Source organism: Elaeis guineensis, chromosome 8 (genome assembly GCF_000442705.2).
Source record: "Elaeis guineensis isolate ETL-2024a chromosome 8, EG11, whole genome shotgun sequence".
In the NCBI taxonomy this organism is placed as follows: domain Eukaryota; kingdom Viridiplantae; phylum Streptophyta; class Magnoliopsida; order Arecales; family Arecaceae; genus Elaeis; species Elaeis guineensis.
Window position 1 is genome coordinate 112,632,563 of NC_026000.2, and position 22,875 is coordinate 112,655,437.

A 22,875-nucleotide genomic window follows, 5' to 3' on the forward strand; every position below is an offset into this window, starting at 1 on the left:
AGCTCCATTGGAGATGTTCAGGACTCTGCTTCTAGCCCTACTGCTGAAGCTGTATCCACTGCGCTCCAAATAGCCAAGTGACATCAGATTCTTTTTCAGCTCTGGGATGTGCTTTACATTTGTCAATATCCTCACAATCCCATCAAACATCCTTACCCTGACTGTCTCTATCCCAGCCACCTTGCAAGGATGATTGTCATCTAGAGTCACTGATCCCTCATCTGTCTTGGTGTATGTCGCAAACCAAGACCTGTGTGGTGTGTAGTAATGTGAGCACGCAGAGTCTAGTGTCCACTCCTCTGTGTAATGCCTGTGACCATCTGATACCACAAGTAGATCATCCTCCACCTATTGCCCAACAACTGCACTCACTGATTCTGAGCCACTTCTTTCTCCCTTCTTGCACTTCCATAGTGGACATTCTTGCTTGAAGTGCTCGAACTCGTTGCACTTGAAGCATTTCATCTCTTTCTTTCCCTTCCTGGACTTGGACCGCCCCCTGGACTTGCTTCTGCCTCTACCTCTACCTGTCCTCTCCCCTACTGCCAAACCCTCCTGGGGAGCCCGATCTCTGGTCAACTTTTTCCTCTGCTCATTAGACCTCAGCATCGAGACCATGTCCTCATATTCCAGAGTCTCCTTGCCGTAGAGCAGTGTAGTCACCAAAGAGTCATATGATCCTGGAAGCGAACACAAAAGCAACAGGGACTTGTCCTCCTCATCCAGCTTCACCCCGATATTCATCAACTCCGTGCACAACTGGTCGAACCTCTGAATGTGGCCAATCACATCAGATCCCTCCTGCATCCGAAGACTGTACAACCTCTTCTTCAGCATTAACTTGTTGCACATATTCTTTCCCATATACATGGTGTGTAACTTCGACCAAAGGCCCTTCGAGGTCTTTTCTTCCAGCATCGAATACAACGCTACATCCGCCAAACATCCTCTGATCATCGAGCATGCTTTCTTCTCCAACGATGCCCACTGTCTATCTGTCATTCCCTCAGGCTTCTCATCCGAAGCCTGATCCAGATCTGCTTGCACCAGAAGATCCTCCACCCAAATTTTCCACATGAAAAAATTTTTCTTGCCATCAAACTTCTTGACATCGACCTTCATATTGCTGCCCATGACTGGATCTAAGCCAAACAAGCAATATAAAATCAAGAAGTGTAGAATATACCTTGATGGTACCTTGCTGAAAATTTTCAACACTTGGGATCTTCAACTTCTCGCACTTGGAACTGCTTCCTCACCACCGTGGCTCTGATACCAACTATTGGAGCATGATTCCAGCTCCTCCCACGAACCTTGGGTGTAGCAAAATCAGCAACACACAAATCTGGAGACTTCTGGACCCGATCTAAGGCCCTTGACGAAATCAGCCTGGTTGCTATCTTCTTCGTCAGCCTTTCGTTCCGGATGAAGAATGCCTCTGAAATCACCTCTAAAAAATTCAAGATCTGATACCCAACCAGACCAGGCCTGGATTGAGGTCTTTTAATTTATAGATCTTAAATCAGGGTATTCTAGATAAGGAAGAAGGTAGATGGAGACAGACCTTACAGATCTATCCTGCTGCAGCCTTTCCTGTAGATCTGTTGATGGAGATCTCACCCGCACCTCAAACGATCTCAGATCAACTCCAGATCTGAGAGGGACTTATACCAACCTCTTCGCAAGAGATTTCAGATCCTAGACCTGATATTTGGATGGCTACAAGAGAGGGAGAAGAGAGAGAGTCGAGGCTGCAAGAGGGAAGGGGCTAGCACCTCCTTGCTTTTCTTTCCTTTTATGGACCTGGCGGTAAGAAACCCTAGGGTTTCTTGCTCCTGGGGCATGGAGAATGGCTGGAGAGAGAGGGAGAAGAGAGAGAGAGAGACTTGGGAGAAAGAGTTCTGTATTTTCTTTGGCTTAATCAAACCTATACACAGTACATGTATATATAAACACAGGGTCATGTGACCCAAACCCAAAACTCCCTTGACCAATTCTATGGGAGATTAGGTTAACCCAAGCCCATGTACACCCATGACTCGACCTAATCTCACCTATCCTGGGTCCAGACCTGGCTCATAAAGAGTTGGTCCCTTGAGGCCTACATAACCTAGACCTCAAGAACCTGAAAGGCCCACAGCCTTTCAACCTAGGGCCCAACTAGCCCTAGAGCATCCATGAAGCCCTCATGAATGATGGACCTTGGCCTTAGCCTTGGTCCCCTGGGCCTTGGGCACACCACCTAGATCACAACAAGGACAACCAATCCATATGGCACATAACAATTTTCACTCGATAAATGTCATCATCCCGTAATGACATATCATTTGATCGCGAACTTGTTTAAGAACTATATGATAAATCTTCTCTTTATCGTATACTAGTATAGTTCTAGAGACTTCATCACAGTACAAGAGTTCAAGGAAGATGTCACTTTGTGATGAAAAATATCAGAATAACTATTATTCAATAATCAATAATTCATATATAAAGATGAACTCAATCGTCACACGATTGATTTTAGGACACAATTTCCAACAACTCTCACTTGGACTAAAGCCAATCGGGGCAGTATCTTATACCCATCTTCTATTTGAAGTCATCGAATTCTTTGATTCTGAGAGTTTTAGTGAAGAGGTCGGCTAAGTTCTCCTTTCCATCAATTTTTTGAAGCTCGACATCACCTCGGTTCACGATCTCTCATACTAGGTGATAGCGACGCAGAACATGTTTAGTGCGATGGTGCGACTTAAGTTCTTTCGCCTAAGCTATGACACTAGAGCTATCACAATACAGCATGACAAGACCATCAATAGAAGGTACAACTCATAACTTGATAATAAACTTTTGCAACTACACCGTCTCTTTTGCAGCATCCAATGCAGCAATGTATTCCACTTCGCATACAGAATCGACCACAGTATATTGCTTGAAACTTTTCCAGCAAGTAGCTCTTCTATTGAAGGTAAATACGTAGCCCGACATACTTCTGCTATCATCACAATCTGATTAAAAACTGAAATCAGTATATCCCACAAGTTTCAGATCAGAGTCTCCATAGATAAGCCATTGATCTTTAGTATTTCTCAAATACTTAAGAATTGCTTTTGCAATCTTCCAATGCTTCTCATCCAGATCTGACTGGTACCTACTCACTACCCCTAGTGAATAGGCCACATCCGATCTTGTACATGTCATAGCGTACATGATAGATCTCACTACCAAAGCATATGGTATTCTACTCATACGCTCTCTCTCTTCAGGAGTTATCAGACAATCCTTCTTGAAAAGAGTAATTCCATGGCCTATCGGAAGATAGCCTTTCTTAAAATTATCTATATTAAACTGCTTCAACAAGGTATCAATACGTGGATTAGGATAATCCAAGCAATCTTCTAGGTCTATCCCTATAGATCTTCATCCCTAAGATGTAGGATGCTTCTCTCAAGTCCTTCATGGAGAACTATGATGATAGTCATAGCTTCACACTCTGCAAAGTTGGGATGTCATTTTCTAGTAACAGTATGTTATCCACATACAGCTCAAGAAAAATGACCACAGAATTGGAAGCCCATTTGTAGACACAAGGCTCTTCTTCATTCCTAACGAAGCCATACGTTTTAATTACTTTATCAAAATACATGTTCTAACTCCTCGATGCCTGCTTAAGTCCATAAATTGATCTTTTCAGCTTACACACTTTCGACTCGTCTGTGGATGTGAATCCTTCAGGTTGCATCATATACACCTCTTCTTCCAGCTCTCCATTAAGAATAACAGTTTTGACATCCACATGCCAGATCTCATAATCTAAGTGTGCAGCGACAGCAAGCATAATCCGAATGGATTTGAGTATTGGCACAGAAGAGAATGTCTTGTCATAGTCAATACCATAACGCTAACGGTAACCCTTAGTAACTAGACGGACTTTATAGGTCTCTACCTTCCCATCCGCTGCTCTTTTTCTCTTGAAAATCCATTTACACCCTATGAATTTTATCCCTTTGGGCAGATCAACTAGTATCCAAACACTATTGATCTCCATGGACTCTATTTCAGACTTCATGGCCTCAAGCTATTTTTGAGAGTCGGACCTTTGCATGGCCTCCATATAGGTGATCGGATCCTCATCATTCTGATCAAGTTCAATAGAATCACCATCCTGGATCAAAAAATTATAGTATCTGACCGGTTGATGCGGTACTCTATCGAATCTCCTTAATGGTGCCTCTATTGGCTCTGGATTCAATTCACCAATCGAATCCAATTCTGTATGTGTCTGTCCTACCACCTCATGAACTTCATCAAGTTCAATTTTACAGACATTAGCTCCTTCACCAAGAAACTTCTTTTTCAAAAAGACTGCCCGACTGCTGACAAATACCTTTTATTCTGTAGCGAGATAGAAGTAGTACTCTTTAGTTTCTTTTAGATACCTTACGAACAAGCATCTATCGGACTTCGATCCAAGCTTATATGTCTTTAAATACTTGACATAAGCTGGACACCCCCAGATCCTAAGATGTGAGAGCACCAGCTTATGTCCAGTCCATATCTTATATGGAGTTTTATCGACAAACTTGCTGGGCACCTTATTCAAAATATAGCAGGCAGTCTCTAGAGCATATCCCCAAAAAGATATTGACAGACTGAAAAAAGTCTATCATAGATCGGACCATATCTAACAAGATTCGATTCCTCCTCTCAGACACACCATTATATTATGGTGTTCTAAGAGGGATCCATTATGAGAGAATCTCATTCTCTTTCAGATATGTCAGAAACTCACTGGTGAGGTATTCACCTCTTCAATCTGATGAAGGATCTTTATACTCTTTTCAGTTTGTTTCTCTACTTCAGTACGGAATCGTTTGAATATTTCAAATGATTCTGACTTATGCTTCATAATATAGACATACCCATACCTCGATAGGTCGTCTGTGAAAGTAATGAAGTAGTAGTATCCTCCTCTGGCACTTATGTTCATAGGCCCACATACATCAGTATGTATTAGACCTAGGACATCACTGACTCTTTCACCTTTTTTTTTAAAAGGTGACTTAGTCATCTTACCAAGTAGATAAGATTTATAGGTAGGCAATGATTCACAATCATCTATCTCAAGGACACATTCTTTAATCAACTTATCAATTCTATTCTTATTCACATGACCAAGCCTACAATGCCAAAGGTAGGATTCGCTAACATTATCTATTTTGGAGTGTTTACTAGGTATGTACATTACACTAACAGACCATGATATTATGTATATGTCATATTTTAATTGTCCATGTATAATTGTAGTATCATTCATAATGATATCACAAAAATCATCTTTTATTATAAACTTATAACCAAGTTTGGCCAAAAGGCCTACAGAGATGACATTCATCATAAAGGAGGGACAATAATGACAATCATCTAACATAATACTACTGGACTCGAAGACAAGCTGCAAAGTTTTCAAAACCAGAACTGGAATAAGGCTTCCATCTCCAATGTTAAGGAACTGCTCACCCTCTCGAAATTTTCTACTTACCTGCAGTTTCTGTAATGAATTACATATATTAATAAGACTTTCGGTATCCAATACCCAGGTAGTAGTATCACAAATAGAAAAATTATAAGATGTTATCATATAAATACCTTGTGAAGCAACCACTTGCCTCTTTCTCTTGTTCTTAGGCTTTTTTGAGTCAAGGGTGGCTATATAAGCAGGACAATTCCTTTTTCAATGACCCAGCTTTTTACGGAAGAAGCACTCTACCTGGCTCTTATCAACTTTTGACCGTTTGCTCTACTTGGGATCGACGGCATGAGATTTTTACATATTTTTCTTCTTTCCTCTTCTAGAGGATTGATGCCCCGCAGATGAACCTCCCACTAAATTCACTGGCTCTTTTTGGAGCTGGTGATCCTTCTCAAAAGTCTGCAATAACCCAAACAAATCATGATAATTTACTGTAGATTTCGTCATTCTATAATGATTGAGAAAGGATAGGTAGGATTTCGGTAGCAAATTGAGGATAGCATCCTTACCTAACTGTTCATATAACGGAAAGCCAAGTTTATTAAGGCATTCAATCTGCTCAATCATGTATAATGCATGATCGGTGACTGAAGCTCCCTCTCGCATACGAGTATTGAACACTGCGTAGGAGATTTTATGTCTCTCCGTATCCTTAAAGGTGCTGAAGGACTCATTCAATATTTGAATCATCTCCTCAGGCTATGCATCCTCAAACTTACGACTAAGTTCATCATTCATAGCTGCACTCATTATGCAATGCACAGTCGTACGATCATTGAGCCACTTCATGTAAGTGTCTCTCACAGCACGAGGAGCATTGGCTCGGGTTTTTCAGGTGCCTAATCCGTAAGGACATACAAAATCCTCTCATGCTCCAATACGATCTTCAACTTTCGATACCAGCTATCAAAGTTAGGTTCGGTGAGCTTGTCGCTGTCCAACAGTGAACGGAGGGATAGTGTGTTGGCCATAACTAAAAAAAAAAATATTAGCCTATTGGTATATGAATTATTTTTTTTTAATCCTAAAGATATGGACTTTAGTCTAAAGGTCCTCTCACTATTTTTTGTGAATTCGTAGCCTCTACCTCCAACTCGAGGAATTACATTAATTTTTTAGTGGGTACTAGAATCTACATAGACTGCATTCGGGTCTGAGTGTGGCTCAGCTAATCCTAGTGCATCCATAGGTAGGTTCATAACCAATTGTTTCTCCAAACAACTTCTATCATTGGGTTTTGCCCCAGACATCCCTTCAGCAGGCGTGTGGCACCTCCACTGAAAATCTTGGTTAGGTCCAACCATTAACATGACACATCAAGTGCATCCAACAAACAAATGTCCAGGCCCGAGTGTGGCTTGACCAACCTAAGCATTGATCTGAAGGTTCATCATGATGGTCATATGATGAATGACAATTTCAATCCGTAATAGACACTAGACGTGTGGTGCCTCCAATACCTATTTGGAATATTAGACTCATTATCACACACCTTAATAGAAGGTAATAATCAAGTAATCTCATAACTTTATCACTTTATGGACCTAATAATTTAGAAGATTTGATTTCATTGATCTGAGAATAAGAGAAGAAGTCGACCTGCAAGCTGCAAATCCTTCCACTGACTTCATCAAGTTATGTAAAGGATTAAACACAAGCTGGTCTAAAGACACCTAAATCAATCACACTGATTCACCTTAATGGCATGGGTCTGCACCAATCAACTAGTGATCTAATCAAAACATAATCTACCATATTGATCAGATAAGTGAGATCAACGAGAGGGATCTGCCCTTAACTCACTGTAGATGCATCTAGGTGAATAGCTCCCAATTAAAAATCACTGGATCGAATCTACCAAACTTATCTTAGATACCAAATGGTTAATTAGTTTTGATTTGGCACACCAGAAGATTCGGGCTCAACCACGGAGCCATGATCATGGTCCATTTATTAGGGTCAAACACATGGACTTGATCAAACTTCAACTATTAATATTGATTTAGAAAAATACTGACCTAATATAATTCAACACTTGATTAGATTTAATTAATTTCTCTACTTGGTCCATATATATTTCTAACCCTAGGTCTAACCCATTAAAAGGACCTGATTCATGCTAACCCTTTGCTCATCATATTATATGGTGTCTTAATGCTCAATTCTAGATCATTCAAACTTAATTCAAAATTAAGTGTGTGAAACGTGTGTTTTAATTTGTAGAACTATTCTACAAAGATTTCAAGTGAAGCATACTATATGTTTCAATACATAAAAATAAATTTTCATAATATGTTTAACAATTAAACATACATAGGTATGATCTAAATTTTATTCATACATCTCATGTATCATAATAACTTTTAGATCAATACCAATTACATCATATATAACATGTAATTTAGATCTAAAATAATTTTATATCTAAATTTTATTCTATTATAATAAATTATGAATCACTTTAGATCTAATCTAAATATATTTATGATCAAAATAATATATAAAAGTCTGTTTATTTTTTTTTTTTATAAAATTAGATCACAACGATACCCCTACACGTCATAAGAGAACCCATCAAATAGGCAAAAGAGAGATTAATCTCTTCAATTTCTTATGACTGAATGGTCTGGTGATCTCATCAATCCAAGTACTAGGCTACTAAGATCTGAAATCTAATTTCATATATAATTACATCAACATGTAATTATTGACAAAACTATTTTATGTCATGAACATATCCTTGATCTCATCAATTATATTCTTCATTTAATCCAATTAGATTTGATGTATCATATACATCATATCAAATCTAAAACTTATCTTATACTGATTATAAAATATTAATTTTAGATTTAATATCAAATAAAAAGTAATTAGATATAAATATGAATGCATAAGGAATTAATTTTTGATAAAATTTATTTTCATGCAATGCTGAATTATGATAGGATTCAGATCTAAATATTTATCGAAATAGACTCAATTTAAATCTAAAATAATCCTCACTTCATAAAAAAATAATAAAAAATAAAATTTTATTAAAATAAATTTAAAATAGATATTTAATTCATATTATTTTTTATCAAAAATTCAGCAACAGCAGAATTCTATTATGGTAGATTTATAACAACCTCAATCAACTATTGATTAGGCTCCTCTAACCCAATCAAAATTAGATCAAAAATTTTATATAAATATATTTAAATAAGATTTAATGTTATACAAAAAATCTCAATTATATCTCATGTAAATAATCACAAAAAATTTTATTTTATATGCATATATTTCAAGCCTACTCTGATAACAATTGAAGGGAAGGGAACAATTTTTCTCCAGAATGCCCAGGTTGCATCTAAAATTTTTTTTTAATATTCTACTTATTTAAGGATCAAATCTTTATCTGAATCATAATAAAACTAAGAATCAAATCTCAAATTATCTGATATAAACCTTCATAGAGATCTGGATATACATACCCTCTACTTCGCATGCACGTCAGACACCGTAGGAAAGTAGGATGAACTTCAATCCAATTGGCTTCGCATACATAATCAATCGAGAGATGAGATATGATGATGTGATACCTCACACCAGTAGGTAGGATGTCTAAGAAGGATCCACGCCCAAAGAGAGGAGGCGACAACAAAGGGAGAGATGTAGAAGATGAAGGACCTCTCACTTCACACTCCTGTCTCTCTCTCTTTTTTTCTTCTCTCAATTTGATTTGTTTGCTATTCTATTCTCTTCTCTCATCCATAGGTAGAGATTCTCTCTATTTATAGATGATTCTCATGACCCAATGAGAGGAGAACTCTTTATTCAAATCTGATTTGAATTGATCCAATGCTCATGAAAGAAGGACTCCTATATGAGATATAATTGCCATCACTTATGACATCCACTTTGCACCCACTCTCACATCCACTTGGGACACCCCAAATAAGTACTAAACTAATTTTTGGTCATGCTTCATAAGTAGGTATTTTCAGTGCAAGTAGGAATACTCATATCTCATCCAAAACAGATCTGATTCGATTCTAATTCGAAGTCGGTTCGAAATAATTTCAAAAGGCTGTCAATCCTAAACTCTTTAGGACTTTTGTATCAAGTCTAACTTAAATTTTGAATCTATTTAAGTCTAATTAATTCAGATCTAATCTAAAATTAATTAGTACTTAAATCCAATCTTTCATATGTTTCATGAATCATAGATAGAAATTATTCATCCTCGAGATTGAACCTGAACCTTATGTATAGTGCTAGCTAGACATAGTCAACTCTTCAATTTTGTTTGACCCATAACTCAATTCTCAATCAAGTTAGCTTATATATTCAATCAAGTCAAGTACTTTCAGATTGGACATATAAACATAGGTCAATTCCTTCCTACTTTGTCTGACTTGTGTGCGTGACTCCATAGGTTTAAACACTAAGCCGGTAGCATAGGAACCAATTTTTGTACTAATCAGGATACCATCTTGCAATGGTTTTTGATGTCCAAATAGATCAAATTATCATAAAAAAATATTTCATAACCCATACTCATGGTTACCGCATAATTCATCCTTTTGACCCTGGATGCTCTAGGATGATCTCAGGTTAACTGTCAACTGAGATTGCTTCATCCACATTATATTTCAATCTTTCAAATCTATCTCATGGATTACCCTAGCCAAGGCTTTACTAAATTAAAATATAGTAATACATCAACTCCAATAATCCGAAGGGATCAATCTCATCTTGATCTACACACAGACTTTGTAAGTACTTGACTGTACCTAGTAGCCTTCTGTCACTGCATTAAAAATTCAGGTAGTTCGGCACTAAAGCACAGTGAGTTACTTGCAAGTCACTATGGTGATCTCAAGTCTGAAGGATATTTATACCCATATATTTTGCGAGCAGCTCTTGACAGCAGAACGCTCAGCAGATGAGTCACTTGTTTAGTGATGATGTATCCTTACATCTCATCTGTATGCCATACCAGTGTCACCACACTCCTTGGTTAAGAGGATAACCAACCCATATGACACACAATGACCTTCACTCAATAAACGTCATCATTCCGTAATGATGTATCATTTGGTCGCGAATTTGTTTAAGAACTATACGATAAATTCTCTCTTTATCGTACACTAGCATAGTTCTAGAAACTTCATCACAGTACAAGAGTTCAAGGAAGATGTCACTTTATGATAAAAAATATCAGAATAACTATTATTCAATAATCAATAATTCATATACAAGGATGAACTCAATCGTCACACGATTGATTTTAGGACATAATCCCAACAAAGAAAATAGTTGGAGGTATATTTATTTTTTTAAAAAAAATAAAAATAAATATTAAAATTAAATATAAAAATCTAACTTGAATTTTTACTCTCTACAAAATAAAATGTCAGCTTCTAACCCTCTAGCTCGCATACTTGAAACCAATCAACTAACCAAAATCAATTATAAAGATTGACTCAACAACCTAAAATAGTTTTAAATTTCTAGAAGTTAAGCTAAATTTTCAACCAAGATATCTCCATGTTACCAAATGGTCCAACAGTTGACCAAAGGATAGTCTGTCCATGATCATTGGTTGACAGCGGGCAAGGACTTGGGGGAGTTTGAGAAGCTCAGCATGATATGCATAAAGAATTGCTAATAGATTTGATCCTATAATCCCTTTCTAATTCATAAGGATTGTTTATAGTAAACTATCATTATAAATAAGATTGACTGCACCGAGGCCAAATTGTTAAACATGTTGGTAACTGTTGAAGGGGCTTTTAAAGGTTCAAAGGCCATAGTTCTTACTATGGAGAAGGCTACTTCTCTTCTAAAAGTGAGACTAATTAGAGGAAGAAGAAGCCCATAAAAAAGCAAAAGACCAAGAGCAAGCCAAAAAGGAAAGTTCCTAAGAAGAAGGTCGCTAACAAGAAAAAGTGTTTTCACTGCAATGTTGAAGGCCATTGAAAAAGAAATTATCTTGTATACCTAGTGTTCCTGAAGAACAAGGAGAACACATCTTCAGAAGGTGTGTTAGACCTACTCATGAAAATATGTCACTTGCATATGGATGTATCTGTGAATATTTTTAAGTAGATAGTGAGTGCCATAGGATTTGAGAGATCTAAAAATGAGATGAAACTAAAGTATATATGGCACCTCAAACTTAGTCATATTGGAGAGAATAGGATGAACAGATTAGAGAAAGATGGGCTTCTTGGCTAATGTCCTATCCAGTTTATGAGTTCTATCTTCAAGAAAAAATGACCAAACAACCTTTTGTAAGACAAGAGGGGAGGACCACTGAGATACTTATCCTGGTATACACTGATATGTGTAGCCCATTCAATATATAAGCCAGAGGTAGTTATCTTTACTTCATTGTCTTTATCGATGATTATTTACAGTATGGATATATGTATGAGATATAAATCTAAAGTCTTTGAAAAGTTCAAAAAATTCAGATATAAGATAAAGAAGCAAATTAGAAAACTCTTTAAAAGTTTTTAATCAGATCAAGGAGGTGTTTACCTTAGTGAAAGTTTCTAAACTATTTTAAAAAAATAGCATAGTCTCACAGTGGACTCCTCTGAGAATACCTAAATGCAATGAGGTGTCAGAATGAAGGAATCGAACCCTATCAAGTATAATTGAGTCCATAATGAACTTCATCGATCTTCCTTTATTTCTTTATGGACATGCTTTGCTTACTTCTATTTACCTATTGAATAGGATTTCCTTTAAATCTATTTCTACCATGCCGTATGAGATATGGCTTGGTAAGAAATCGAGTCTTGATCACATCAAGATTTGAAAATATCCAGCCTATGTCAAGCGACTACAGGTGAACAAGTTAGAGGCTAGGTCCTATAGGACTCATTTCATTAGATATCTTAGAGAGTCTATAAGATACTACTTTTACTTCCTAAAGAATCACGATATAGTTGTGAGTCAATATACTATCCTCTTAGAAAATTTTGGTAGTTAGGCATCTTTTGGGGGAATGTCAAAGATTTGTTTATTTGTCATTTTTGCAATCAAATAAATTTACATACAATTATCTTCATTTTAATTTAAGTTTTTCACATACATAACAACATATGAAGAGTTAAGAGAGCATATGCCTATATCAACTACACATGATTCATAGGAGAAGACATATGAATTTTGAATTTAATGTAAAATCAATATGTCCAAGTATTCAATTCATGGAACACAATTATTGCAAGTACTAATAAATCATCAAAATTAATTAATTAATCAGAATATATTCAGTAAATGATGATTGCATGATGAAAGAACAATTTAGATTTACCAATCATCATCATCCATCCAATTTTATTTTCAAGACATCCATCCATAAGAAATTTTCTCTTTTCATTCCATTGGATCTTTGGTACATCTGCAAAAATTATTTAGTAATTTTTGATACCCAAGATATCTTGAGTCCATGGGGGTTAGAGCAAATGGTTTCTTTTGGAACCCAAATTTGTTTGACTAATGTGTGGTCAATTCTTTTAATATTACACTTTAAAATTTTGTGGTCAATTTGGTTATATTTAAAATATTTAATGGAATTATTTTTAAATAAAGTTTTTTCAAATATATTCTTAACCAAATTTTATTTTTTTTAAGAGATTAAATCTAATTCCAGCTTTATTGAAAACAACCCTTTGATTATTTAAAATTAATTGAAGCTTTTGTGAGCCAATAATAAATTTTTCGAGCATAGACTTTAATGATTCAATTTCTTTTCTTAATGTCTCATTCTTTTCAATCAAATATTTTTCAGAATTTGTGATAGTCTCTTTTTCTTCAATTAATGCTTTCTTTTCCTTCATGAAATCTTTTTTTTCAATTAAAAGCTTATTCTTTTCTTCAGTTAAGAGAAGTTTTGACATTTTGAGCTTTTTATTTTTCAGCCTCAATTTATTAAATTCATCCATTAATTCATTAAAGGCTTCATATAATTCATCAAATATAAATTAAAAAGAGTTTTTATCATATACCTCATCCTCAGTGGCCATGAGGCAAAGATTTGCTACTTCATCTTCCTCATCCGAACTTGAAGTGTCACTATCTTCCAAAATCCCTAATATTCACTACAAAAAATCTTATCTACAGTGGCAAGTGTTTTGTGGCAAAGAAAATTTTTGTCACTAAAAATAAATATTCTATGACAATAAATTATGCTCATCACTAATTAGCATCAGTTGATTTATTGTAATGACAATCAAATATTATTGTCATAGATTGTTAATTTTTACTAACAAAATTTTTTTTCTTGTCACTAGAACCTGTCACTAAATAAAAATGCCAAAAACAAAAATATTGGTTGAGAAAAAAAATATTATTTGTGACAATAATTGAAATTCTGTCATTGAAAGGCATCGATGACAATAATTACTTGCCATAGAAAATATTTTTCTGTCAAAAAAATATCTAGTGACAACATTTACTTGTCACTAAAACATAAAATTATTAAAAAAATCATTCGTGCATAGGTGTAATGGGTGCACCAAATCCCTGATGGGAAACCTTTTGGTGTGCAAAGACATCGTGGGAAGCCATGAAGCATTGCCATAAATTAATTCTCATCACCCCTACCATCTAAATCAAATATGCCTCTTTGTCTCCTCCTCCTCCTCTCTGTTGATCTCTTTCTCTCTCGAGCCGGGTCCCCCTCCTCCACTGACGAACTTGCCTCTCTGCCTCATCCTTATCCTCTTCGGACTCCAACCTTCTTTGATTCTACCTCTTCTCTAACGATCTTGTCTCTGAGCTTCTTCTCTCCTTCTCTGGGGTGTCAATTAACTACTCCACCATCATCAAAATTTTTTGAGGTTTGGTTCGAAAACCACCATCTCCCAAGCCTCATTATGTTGCTTTTTTTTTTAAGTGTAATCTAGGAAAGCTTGATCAAGAGAAGCCCTATCACCATCCCACTCTGACTTTCTTTATCCTAGGGTAATAAAAAAACATTCTCCATTCATCTGATTTTTTAATAAATTTTCTATATTTTTTTGCATATGGTTCTCCATCTCCAATCTTGCTATTATTTTGATTTTGGTTGATTGGTAACAAATTTTTATTTAATCTATTGTTGATGCTGTAAAGAAGGAGTTTTGTGTTGATTTGTTAGGGTTTGATGTTGTGAAATTGGCTAATTGATGCCTTCTTGAATTGGGTTTGAAAGGTTTGTTGGAGTTCATTTCATGGGATCTTATGTTTCTCTGCCTATCTCTTATTTAAAGCATCTGCATTTCTTTGCACTTAATTTGCTAGGTTGATCGGTGTCTCTCTTGTCCTATGATAATCGATTTTGTCATCTTTGCACTAGGATTGAAAATAACTTACTGATGATCTTTAACAAAGATGTGCTAGTAGCTATAATTTGCCTCCACGGTAGTGCATGAAAGATCCTTATTTATGATGACACTTCTTATTCTAGATCCTAAGTGCCCCAAAAATGATATTGTTGTATATCTACAACCTTTAATTGAAGAGTTGAAGGAGTTATGGGATGTAGGAGTAGAGACATATGATGCTCATACATGACAAAATTTCAAATTACATGCTACTGTCCTTTGGACTATTAATGATTTTTCTACATATGATAATTTATCTGGGTGGATGACTAAAGAAAAACTAGCTTGTCCTTGTTGCCACAAAGACACTTGCTCTCTTTTAATATGAAATAAGATTTGCTACATAGGACATCATCGGTTCTTACCCAAGAGTCATTCATGGTGACATAATAAAAGGTCTTTTGATGGAAAATGTGAATGTAGAGATGCACCTAAGGTGCTAACTGGTGATGGAGTGTTGGATCAGCTGCACAATTTAAAAGAAGTTACTTTTGGAAAGGGTCAAAAGTGTAAGCGTGATGATTTTAATGATGCTTACAATTGGAGAAGGAAGAGTATATTCTTTCAATTGCCTTATTGGAAGGATCTCAAATTATGCAATAATCTTGATGTAATGCATATTGTGAGGAGCATTTCCTCTAACATTTTAGAAACTGTGACAGATGTAAAAGGAAAGACAAAAGATACATTGAAGAGCCGTTTTGACCTTGTAGATATGAACATTAGGAACAATCTTCATCCTTATATTGAAGATGGTAAATTGAAGGTGCCAGTTGCAACTTATGCATTATCTCCACAAGAGAAGATAGCCTTTTGTAATTTCTTATCTAATCTAAGGGTTCTTGATGGATTCTCTTCTAACATATCAACATGTGTGAATATAAATGAGAAGAAGATTTCAAGCTTAAAGTGCCATGACCATCATATCTTTTTGCAGCAAATACTTTCGATTGCAATTCGGGGATTATTGCTTAGGTCTATTTGTGAGCCACTGATTAAGCTAACTTCTTTAGAAATTTATGCTCAAAGTCATTGAAAGTGCAAGATCTAAATCAGCTAGAGAATGATATTATTATAACTCTGTGTAAGCTTGAAACAATATTTCCACTAGCTTTCTTTGATATTATGATTCATTTACTAATTCACTTGGCAAGTGAGGCTAAAATTGGTGGACCGTTCAATATAGATGGATATATCCAGTTGAAAGATAATCCTTAACTTTTTGAAACTTAAATGTGATTTTTGAAACTTAAATGTGGTTTCTTGTCATATTGTCTTTGACTTAGTTAATATCTTTTAAATCTAGGTATTTGTAGACACTAAAGTCTTACGTCCGAAACAAGGCTCATCCAGGGGGGTCAATTGCAAGACGTTATCTTGCAAATGAATGCCTTACATTTTGTTCTAGGTATTTGAATAGTATTGAAGCAAAATTTAATCTAGCCCCACGAAATGATGATGGAGCTACCTCATACCAAGGATTATCAATCTTTGCAAAAAATAGCTATGCGAAAGGAGCTTTTAAGTCTTATAAGCTTAATGCTCAAGAGTTTACACAAGCTTAAGCATATGTTCTTCAAAATTATGAGAAAGTTTGACCATATATTGAGTAAGAACAAAATCTTGTTATTATGAAAATCTTCAAAGAACTTTGTTTCTACTTCAATCATCTGTATTATTGATTAATTATATCATTCATAGGGAGCATAAAAAAGAATTGGAAGAGGCAAGCTCAAGAAATGTCTTGGTTAGACATAACAAGAAATTTTTAGATTGGTTTTATGAACATATAGGTATCATATAATATAGGTAAATATTTTAAGTTACTTTTATTTATTCTAATAATGACTTAATTTATTAATCTTCGATAGGTTCAAAGCTTAAAGCTGAAGGCAAAGTAAGTGAAGATCTTCTAAGCTTGACTGTTAGACCATTCAAAATAGTTCATAGATAAGAAACTTACATTATCAATAGATTCAGAATTCATGCAAGAGATCGTGCAATTGGGTGAAAAAGTTAGAATAGTGGAGTGCTTGTAAAAAGAGATGATACATCTGCTGATAAAGAATACTATAGAGTGTTAGATGATATTTTTGAATTGTCATATGGGGGAAATAAAAAAGTAGTTCTTTTCAAATGTCATTGGTGGGATGTTGGCCGATTGGGATGAGGATATAGGGTTGACAACTATGGATATATAAGTGTAAATATCCATGGATCTTTGAACACTAATGAGTCTTTTATATTGGCTTCTCAAGCCAAACAAGTATTCTATATAGAAGATTTAGTTGATAGCAATTGACTTGTTATGGTAAGAACTTATCCACGTGATGCTTACGATGTGCCATCTATAGATAATAGTGCAGATGATGATGATGATGATGATGATAGTTTAATTGAAGATGATGTCCACCAACAAGTGGAACAAGAATAAAATTTTCAATCCGGCCAAGTCATGAACAATGATAATTTGATAAGAGTGCTACATCGAGATGATGTTCAACCATATATAAAGCTTTTCACCCAACAAGGACAAAGATGGGGGAAATCTAATGTTAGATGATTTTATTAATGATGATGAGATAGATGAAGAAGTTGAAAGTAAAAGAGATGATAATCAAGACAATCATGTTGAATATAGTTTTGATAAATATAGTCCTGATGATTAGCCTATTTGTAATTAGAGTTTTATTTTTTTATCATGTTGGAAGAAGAAACATTATGCAATGACCAACAGATATTTTAATTTAAATCATTTCATTGTATTCATGTTATTTTTATATCCTATGATGGCATATTCATATTTTTTTTGTACATCTAGTAGATGTTGCTTATAATTGGTTGAACTATTACTAAAAGCTTGCTTATTAATTTTATTAGAAAATGGTTAGATGTAGAGGAGGAGTTGCACGAATTGGTGGATGAGGACAAGCAGGTCATATTATTGATATAAGATTTTAGATAAATGAAGTTACATCATCTCATCGAGAAAGGCTACGATGAAATCGATCACAAGAAGAGGCACAACTTCGGGATTGACAAAACCTGCAGACAAATGAACACCGAGACCAGATGCTTATTGCAGCAAAGTCAACCGCATGGATGGCACTTCAAACTCAACCAAGAGTTTCTAGTCATTGTAGTAATGCTGGTATAATAATATTTTATTTGTAGCTAAAAATTTTAATTTATCTTACTTAAACTTAGTTATACTAATTGTAATTTATTTTCTATAGCATCTGTTTCAAGTAGGAATGTGTGTGGGCATTACAAATGCATTAAGGTTGATATGAGAACAAAGAATGGACCATTGAAAGTTAGCATTCCTCATGATATACTGAGAGCAATAGGAGAAAATGCTAGAGTTATTGTCAATTTTTGTGGTTATGTTGTTAGGACTCAAGCTCCATTAACTGTGAAAAATTAACTAGATGTGGCAAGTAGAGTAGGTGAGCAAATGTGGTTGCAAGTAAAGATAAATTAAATATTTATGATTGATTTTAGTATTCTATTTATTTCTATTTATATATATTAACATACAATTTATATTATTTGTGTTTTCTAGGAGAAGTTTAAGATGGAAGATGATAGGAATGAATATCGCTTATATGCTTTTGTCTTGGCCACCATGCAATGACTTTATAGAGGTTGGAGAAATCGCTTGCATGATTTATATAAGAAGTTCAGATCTGATGAGGAGAGGTTGGTTAATATTCCTAAGGATGTTACTCTAGAAGATTGAAAATATATGATGGCATACTTCATCTCTGATGCATTTCAGGTTTTTGCAAAATTTTATTTCTATTTAAAATATATACATCATTATTTTGGATTTATAGATGATGTTAGTTGCATACATCCATTGTTTGTAGAAAATAAGCAAACAAAATGCAGCAAATAGGGCAAAACTTGTTACTAAGCATATATGTGGCACCCGATCTTATGCTGAAGTTGAAGAATCAACTGTAAATTTTTAGAATAAGTTAAAGATTCAACATAATAGTTTTAGAAAATTCTAAATGAAATATTTTTCTTTTGTGATTCATTTCAGAGGGATCCAAAAACGGGTGAAAAAGCACAACCAGATTAGGTTTGGTTGATTCAACATACTAAGAAAAATAAAGGAGAATTAGTATGGTTTGACCCTAAATCCAAGGAGATCCATGTTAGTTAGAAAACTTTTTTTGTTGCTCATAAAATTCATTATGCATTGTTTTGGCAACTCATCTTTTATAAACTATTACAGGAACAACTTGAGAAGGTTGTTCAACAAACACAAGAGGGTGAATCCCAAATGACTCGCGATGACATACTACTACAAGTATTTGGCCAAAAGTCTAGATATTTTCATGGCAAAGATGCTGGAAAGAAGGCACCATCTAAAAGAGTTAGGTATAATGAAAATGTGTGAGAAGAGGTGCAAAGGACTGTTGAACAAGCTAAGGAATCGTTGGTGGATAGCATTAAAGAAGATGTTCGAGATCAATTGCAAGATGAGGTTAGAGCTGAGATTCAAGCTCAAATGGAAGAACAAGTTAATGAAAAAGTTAATGCTATGATCCAAGCTCGCTTGGCTGCCTTTTTTGGAACTTTCTCCCAATCAAGAGCTTCATCTTCCCCAATGCATGAACCCTGATCAAGTATGATCAAGTAAGAATTTTTTTTACTTTTAAGAAAGTACAAAAGTTAGATATGATATTTCTTTTTCTTGTTTTCAATGATCTGTAAGAGAGGAATGTAAACAACAACCAATCAGCTGTAGTATACTTAAGAATGGTGCTGCATTCTAAGAGTGTGAGACCATGATTTTTGGTAATTATAGGCAGGACAACTTTGAATTGAGGTTCTTAACATATAGTCAATTTTATTTTTTTTTATTTTTTTATTTTAGAAGTTTAATTGCTAACATGCCTGAGCTCATTTCTTGTGTAATCTATTGGAAACATGGATTGAAAACCTTTTTTGTTGTCTCAACTTTTCAATATGAGGGGTAAATTTACTGATTATATGCAAAATAAAGTTGCCTTATCTTTTTTATTTTTAGTGGACAATCTGTTGCTTATCAAAAGGTAGCTAGACTTTAATTACTCAAAACTTTATCCTAGCCAATCATTTACTAATCCAAACCTTGTTTATATGTAGGAATAATATGGGCAGCTACTTCTGTCAACATTATAGGAGTACATCAACTAGCTTCAATTTGGAAACATAGATGTCATAGACTATTAGTTTTGATCAGTTAAATAGAATGTAGGGTGCTTATGAACTATATATTGGTACTAGTTAGTGTTTTTTTTTATTTATTTTGTATGTTCTGTTGAATTGCAAACAATGAAGTTGGAAACTATGTGAATGTCTTGGATCATGTACTATTGGTTTTGATCAATTAAGTAGAATGTGGAGTGTTTATGAACTACTGGTTCTAGCTTGTGGTTTTTATTTTGGATGTTCGACTGAAATGCATACATTGAGAGATGTATTTGGATTCTTAGTTGCTTGTGAATGAGATGAATGTCTATAGCCATAAATTGTCATTGAAGAATGGTAGATATATACAGACGTAACTAAATTTTAATGACAATGATAAGTTGTCACATATGAGAGTTTCTATGAAAACAAAATTTCTTGTCATTTTAAGCTCTTTCAGTGACAAGAAGCCTTGTCACTCAACAATGTCATTATTGTCCCAAAACCAATTTACATTATTGGATTGTGACAAGAATGATTTGTTTCTATGATAAGTTAAGTTGCTATAGATGAAACTCTTGTCTCTGTAAGATTTTTCTATGACAAGAGAACTTATCTCTAAATAGATTTACTGTTGTCACATTAGCCTCCAAGGCATGCCCGTTGCATTGTATTTGTGACAGAAAATAATAAATTAAGTGACAAGCTCTGTTGTCACAAAAAAAAAAAGTGATTCAGTGATAAGAAATTTAAGTTGTCGTAGATGGTTTTAGCGATGAAGCAATTGTGACCGGCTAGCAACGATAATTTATTGTCAGAAAAATTTCCATCAGTGACAAGATTCCAAGTTTCAGCAACAACTTTGATCGTCACAAAAAGTTAAATTTTTGGCAGTGATATTGCTCTATTCTTTGCTCTTTTTGGGTGCTTTTTGGAGTAAGGGACAATCAGGCCTATAATGACCCCTTTTGTTGCAATTGTAGCATGTTATATTTCTTCTTTATCTTTCTTCTTCATTTTCTTTCTTCTTCAAGCTTTTCTTTATGAAAATTTTTTTGAATTTTCTTATGAGAAATGTCATATCCTCATTATCTTCACTCTCCTTTTCATCTTCTCCTTCATCTGATTCATCACTTTATTTATAGTGTGTAGTGGATTTGAAGGCGATGGTCTTCATCTTCTTTGGATCTTCTTCTTCCTCCTTTTAAGTCTCGTTCAACTTATGAGTCATGAGTGAACCTATCAACTCTTCTAAGGATAGCTTGATGAGATCTTTGTTTCTTATATGGCTATCACTTTTACTTCCCATTCTTTTAGCAATGACCTCAAAACCTTGCACACAAGTTCATAGTTAGTGTAGATTTTGCCAAGACCATTTAAATCATTAATAATATCAATAAATTTAAAAAATATATCAAAAATTGATTCATATTTTTTTATTTTAAACATTTCATACTTATGAACAAGCAAGTTAATTTAGACTCTTTAACTTGGCTTGTTACCTTATGAGTAATTTTTAATTTATCTCAAATTTTTTTTAGTGATGTACAAGTGGATATTTTATTAAATTCATCAATACTAAGTGCACAATATAAAATGTTCATCATCTTTGCATTTAGCTCAATTAGTTTCATATCATGCACATCACATCCCAATCCGCTTCGGGTTTGGGAACATCAATACCATTTACTTTAATTATGGGAGTGTGTGAGCCATTGATTATAACTCTCCATAGTTGATAATCTAGTACTTGAATATATATACGCATGCGTGCTTTTCAATATGTGTAGTTTGCACCATTAAATAGTATTGGTCTCGAGATTGATTGTCCTTCAGCAAATGAGGAACCAACCGGGATGTCATAATCTTTTACTCTTTAACCGCTAGGTTAACAATTAATAATAGAGCACCAGCTCTGATACTACTTGTGCCCAAAGGTAGCAACCCAAGAGAGGAGGGTGAATTGGATTCTTTAAAAATTTTAGTCAAATTAAACTCTAAGGTAAGCATGTGCTTTAATTTTAATCTAAAAGGTATGGTGGTATGTATGCAATGTGAGCAGCAGTAAAATTAAGACTATGCAAGAATTAAACTATGTTAAGCTCAAAATAAAAGTATGCAAGATAAGTAAAGTAATAGAATAAGAGAAAGTATAACACAAATATACAAGATTTTATAGTGGTTCAGTACAACCCGCACCTACGTCCACCCCAAGCACCCATTGAAAATTTTACTATAATCATCCGACTACAGTGTATTTATTTTTTTAGATTTACGAATAAATTTAATTAATTTTTTAAGATCACTAACTACAACCTTACACCAATAGTTTTTTAGGCTTACTATCAACTCAGTTGGTTTTTTGGATCACCAACCACAATCTTATACTGATAGTTTTTGAGCTTACTATCAATCGGTTGGTTTTTCGAACCAATCAATCAAAACCTACAATATCTAATTATGGGCTTGGACAAGCTTTAATCCCAAATTTCTTTCCTCCAAAGAAACTTATAAAGAAATCAAAAGTACAAGATAAGAAATTTCAGCTTAAAACAAAAATAGAAAAATGAACTCTTTAAGCGCGAAGAAGAACTTGAATGATCAATTTTTTTGAAGATTGAAGACTCCTCTTTAAAGCTTGAGAGGATGCTTGAGATGGTGGTGAAGATTGCTTTTGAATTCTTGTAGAAATCTATGTACAAATTTTCTCTCTTTTCTCTTCTTTTTGGATGTTCAATAAAGCTCACATAAATTTTAGTTTTTTCTCTTTTAATCCACTAGCCTCTTTTT